Genomic DNA, 6,263 nt, shown 5'->3' on the forward strand with positions numbered 1-6,263 from the left:
TGGGAACTAAACCCAGGTCATCTGTGCAAGTAGCGAGTATTCTTTTATTTTTAAATGTTTCATTAGATATTTTCTTCATTTACATTTCAAATGAAATCTCGAAAGTCCTCTATACCCTTCTCCCACCCTGTTCCACTACCTACCCACTCCCACTTCTTGGCCCTGGCATTCCCCTGTACTGGGGCATATAAAGTTTTCAAGACCAAGGGGTCTCTCTTCTCAATGATGGCTGACTAGGCCATCTTCTGCTACATATGCAGCCAGAGACACAAGTGCTGGGGTTCATATTGTTGTTCCACCTATAGGGTTGCAGAGCTCTTCAGCTCCTTGGGTACTTTCTCTAGTTTCTCCATTGGGGGCCCTGCATTCCATCCTATAGATGACTGTGAGCCTCCACTTCTGTATTTGCCAGGCACTGGCATAGCCTCACAAGAGACAGCTGTATCAGGGTCCTTTCAGCAAAATCTTGCTGGCATATGCAATAGTGTCTGTGTTTGGTGGCTGATTATGGGATGGACCCCTGGGTGGGACAGTCTCTGGATGGTCCATCCTTTCCTCTTAGCTCCAAATTTTGTCTCTGTAACTCCTTCCATGGATATTTTGGAAATCAATCTGATGGTTCCTCAGAAAATTAGACATAGTACTACCAGAAGATCCAGCAATACCTATCCTGAGCATATATGTTACAGAAGATGTTCTAACTGGTAATAAGAACACATGCTCCATTATGTTCATAGCAGCCTTATTTATAATAGCCAGAAGCTGGAAAGAACCTAAATGTCCCCCAGCAGAGGAATGGATACAGAAAATGTGGTACATTTACACAATGGAGTACTACTCACCTATTAAAAACAATGAATTTATGAAATTCTTAGGCAAATGGATGATGTACCTGGAGGATATGATCCTGAGTGAGGTAACCCAATCACAAAAGAAGTCACTTGTTATGTACTCAATGATGAGTGCATATTAGCCCAAAAACCTAGAATACCCAAGATACAATTTGCAAAACACAAGAAAATCAAGAAGGAATACCAATGTGTGTATACTTCATTCCTCCCTAGAATAGGGATCAAGTATTCTTAAACACTGAACTATCATCTCTCTAGCCTCACTAGTTGATCAACTTGAAAATGCAAAAATGCCCACTACTGCTATTTATAGCCTATTGATGATGATGGGTAACATGATAATATTATAATTCTTGCAAGTGAAACTCAGAAATCAATATACAGTGTGGCCCATCGTGATTTTCTTGGATTCCTTGAAAGGCAGATGCTCTGGAAAAGCTCCTTTCTTTCTCTGCTTTAAGATCATTCATGATTCTTGCCTGAGAAGAGTTGTCATGCCCTATGATATGATCACCTGTGCATCTCAGTCCTTATTTGTTAGGTGATGTTAAAAAATGCTATTCAATTGTGATCCCCCAAAATATGTGAAAGCTAGATGTTTGTGTCCATTCAGGTTCATTCATTTTATCTGTGGCTGCATATATTATTCAAGGTATCTTAAATATTGAATAGTGTCTGATATGAGCAGGTGTTTCCTGATACTTAAAAAAGAGCACAATTTTGAATCATCTTTTTTTTTTTTGAAAATGATAACACCACAGTACCTCAAGAGTAAACTTCAAATAGTTCCAGTTGAGAAACTGAGAAAATGCTAAGATTAAGAACAATAAAAATAAAGGTAAATATGGAATTTTACAATGATAATAAGAAGAAAATCCTGAAAATGATACAAGATGAATGCAAAGAGGGGAAAAAACATTTAAAGCAACAGTAAAAAGAAGTTTTTCACCAAGGCTGGGTGAAAAATTAAAACTCTCCTGAGCTACATAAGAGAAAATAAACATCGGTACACAGCACATTCATAATTCTGAACATACTAAAAATAATTATACTCAATGTAATAATCTTTTGTGTAACATTCATGTTGATATCACAATATTTTATTGTAGTTTGTTACAAGTACAACAAAAAAGTTATTTTTAAAGGGTAGCTATTGAGTTATTTAGATCAAAGCTATAATTTTATTACTTAAGAATTCCATATATATATATATATATATATATATATATATATATATGCACAGGTTTAAGGCCAGCTGCTTTGAGTATGGATAGCCTCTTTGGGGTTATACCCTTATTAAAGTTAATCACTGAGTCCTAGAAAATATCAGTTGTCAATAGCTTCTCAGTCAATGGTTGTAATTCATGATCCCTCCATGCTGGGATTTTGACTAGTTTCCTTTTTTGTAGATAAAAGTTTGTTTGTTTGTTTGTTTCAGAGAGTAGATAGGAAAAGAGTCTCTTCCAAAGCTACTCCAAACAGATTACATCAGGAAGAAAAGAACTATGTTTGGTACGGACCTAAAAAACCTGTTCTTAGCAAAGTGAGGGAGTATCCAAAGTTCTTGCAATAAGAATATATTTGGCACTCTATGCAATAGCAACATGTCAAATAAATGGATATACGTCTGGCAAAGAAATTATGAAAATGAAGTCAGTGGTAGAGCAAGGCCTGTTCCTTACAAATGAGGGAAATGTTTAACTGTCAACAAGATAGAAAATTTGCAACAGGAATGCAATATTTGAAGTAGAGCAGAAAGAATAATTGGCTTAGCTTAAGATGATACTTTTATTGTCCTATGAATACTATATGAGGGCATTAGAGTGCATTAAATTATCCACCTAATAACAAACAAAATTTCTATCAATAAGAGAGTTGCAGATCAGGAAAAAATCAGAATAATATGAACTGTGTTATTGAGTAAGATACTACTTCATCTTATTCAGAGGTATACCATACATGGGTAATAACGTAGCATGGATAGACTGTTATGTCGCAAAGTAAGACATTTTGGAAAATAGAATACTAGTTGAAATGTATGAAGTCTTCAGTGGCATGAATAAATACATTGATGACTAAAATATTGAATAAGGAAATTCCTCACAATTAGCCTTTTCATAATTAATGAAAAAATTGTCATGTCCTTGCCTAACTGAACTTAAAATTATGAACATGTATTTATTTATCCTTCACACTCTGCATTTTTATATTTTCTTTGGGTTAATTTTGTTTTTCAGAGTGCAAGGCTATAACATACTACAACATTATGAACTAACCAGTACTCCGGAGCTCTTGACTCTAGCTGCATATGTATCAAAAGATGGCCTAGTCGGCCATCACTGGAAAGAGAAGCCCATTGGACACACAAACTTTATATGCCCCAGTACAGAGGAACGCCAGGGTCAAAAAAATGGGAATGGGTGGGTAGGGAAGTAGGGGGGAGGGTATGGGGGACTTTTAGGATAACATTGGAAATGTAATTGAGGAAATTCTTTATATATATATATATATATATATATATATATATATATATAAAGAATTAATCTTCATAGGTTTGAAAATTACTACACTTAAGTAAATTTTCTCTATCGCACTTTATGTAGTGAGCACTTTCGTTTTCAAAATTATTCTGAAGAACTCCATTGTAGGGAGTTCACATACATATCATAATATGATTTTATGTAAGGTTTTCTTTTCTTTCATGAGCTTGTAGATCATAATGGTACATTCCTCAAAATAATTTTTAAAACCAATCAAAGTTTAAGTCCACCCACAGAAACATAACAGACCTTCTTAGTTAAGCACAAGAACATAAGCAACAGAAAGCAAATGGACTTGGCAAAATCAGAACCCAGTTCATCCACCACAGCAATCCCTGGACACTCAATACACCTAAGAAGCAAGATTCAGATCTAAATTGTCTTTTCATGAAGATGATAGAGGGCATTAAGAAGGACATAAATAACTCCCTTAAGAAATACAGGGGAACACATGTAAACAATTAGAAGCTTGTAAAGAGGAAACATGAATCCCTCAAAAAAAAAAAAAACAGGAAAATACAGTCAAACAGGTGAAGGAATTGAACAACATCATCCAGGATCTAAAAATTTAAAGAGAAACATTAACAAAACCAAAAAGTGTGACAGCCCTAGAGATAGAAAACCTTGGAAAAGAACAGGAGTTACAGATGCAAACATTACCAAGAGAATTTAAGATAGAAGAGAGAATACCAGCTGTTAAAGATGACATAGAAGATATTGACACAATAGTCAAGAAAAATTCCAAGAACTAAAAGCTCTTAATTCAAAACATTCAAGAAATCCAGGATACAATGAAAAGACTGAACCTAAGAATAATAGGTATTGAAGTAAGTGACGATTTCAAACTCAAAGAGCCAGCAAACATCTTCAATAAGGTTACAGAAGAAAGCTTCCTTAAACTAAAGAAAGAGAAGTCCATAAATACACAAGAAGCCTACGTAACACCAAACAGATGGGTTAAAAATGAAATTCTCCCAACACATAATAATTAAAGCGCCAAATGCACAGGAAAAAGAAAGAATATTGAAAGCAGTAAAGGAAAAAGTCAAGAAACATACAAAGGCAGACCTAAGAGAATTTCATAAAACTTCTCAGCAGAGACTCTAAAAGCCAGAAGATCCTGGGAGGATCTCATATAGACCCTAGGAGGACAAAAATGAAAGCCAATCCTACTAGGCCCAGCAAAACTCTCAATTACCATCGTTGGAAAATTCAAGGTCTTCCAAAATGAACAAACCAAAAAAAAAAAAAAAAAAAAAAAAAAAAAAAAAAAAAAAAAAAAAAAAAAAAAAAAGCAACAAAAACCAAAAACAAACAAAAAACCAAAAACCAAAAAAATTTAAACAGTGTCTTTCCATTAATCCACTACTCCAGAGGATAATAGAAGGAAAAGTCCACCATAAGAAGGAATACTACACCCAAGAAAAACCAAGAAATTAATCTTTTCTAAGAAGGAAATACACAAACATAATTTTAACTATAACAACAAAAATGACAGGAAGAAGCAATCATTGGTCCCTAATATCTCTCAACATCAATGGACTCAATTCCCCAATAAAAAGAAATAGGCAAACAGACAGGATATGCAAAGAGGAACCCAGCATTTTACATCAAACTGGAAACACACCTCAGTGTCAAAGACAGTAACTATCTCAAAGTAGAAAGCTGGGGAAAAAAAATTCCAAGGAAATGGTCCCAAGAAACAAGCTGGAGTAGCCATTCTAATAGCCAATAAAATAGACTTTCAACCAAAAGTTATCAAAAAGATGGGGAAGGAAACTACACACTCATCAAATGAAAAATCTACTAAGATGAACTCTCAATTATGAACATCTACACAGCAAATGCAAAAGCACCCACATTTGTAAAAAATAAAAATCATACTGAAGCTCAAAGCACACATTCAAACTCACAGAATAATAGTAGGAGATTTCAACATACTCTCATCAATGGACAGATCACGGATACAGAAAATAAACGAAGACATAGTGAAAAGAAAATAAGTTTTTAAGCAAATGGATTTAACAGATATCTATAAAAAATTTCACCCTAAATATAGTCAGACACAAAGCAAACCTCCACAGATACAAGAACATTGAATTAATACTTTGTATTCTATTCAACCAGCAGAAGAATGGATACAGAAAATATGGTATATTTACAGAATTGAGTACTATTCAGTGATTTAGAAACCTGACTTCATATAATTTGCAGGCAATTAGAAGGAAACTAAAAAATATCATCCTGAGTAAGGTGACATAGACACAGAAGAACAGACACGTATGTATTTATTGATAAGTGGATATTAACCCAAAAGCTCACAATGCCCTTGATACAATCCAGTGAGCCTATGGTGCTTAGAAGGAAGATCAGGGTATGGATGCTTCAGTCCTGCATTAAAGATAGAACAGGATGATCATGGTAGGCAGAGGTAGAGTGGGACCTGAAAGGGAGAGAGGAGGGGTGGAAATAACGGGGGCAGCATAAGGTACTGGAAGGGATAGGAGAGAGGTACGAAGGGTCAGGAAATCAAACAAAAATACGTAGGGGTAAGGGGGTGAGGAACAAAGGATCGCCTCTTGAGGGTCTCAGACATCAGGGAAACGTGAGGCTCCCAAGACTCAAAGGAGATGACTTTAGTCAAAATGCTCACAGAAGGGGAAGATAAAACCTGTAGAGACCATCTCCAGTTGAGAGGTGTGCCTCTGCCCACCCCCACCCGACCCCTATCCACGCCATTGCCCTCTTTCAAGGGTTGGTGTCACCCACCTATCTCAAAGTTTTTAACCCAGAAATTTTCCTGAGCAAATGAAGAACAGAGACAAGAAATGGAGCAGAGACTGAAGGAAGGGCCATCCAGGGACTGCCCTAC

The sequence above is a fragment of the Mus caroli genome, chromosome 5 (assembly GCF_900094665.2).
Source record: "Mus caroli chromosome 5, CAROLI_EIJ_v1.1, whole genome shotgun sequence".
Taxonomy (NCBI): domain Eukaryota; kingdom Metazoa; phylum Chordata; class Mammalia; order Rodentia; family Muridae; genus Mus; species Mus caroli.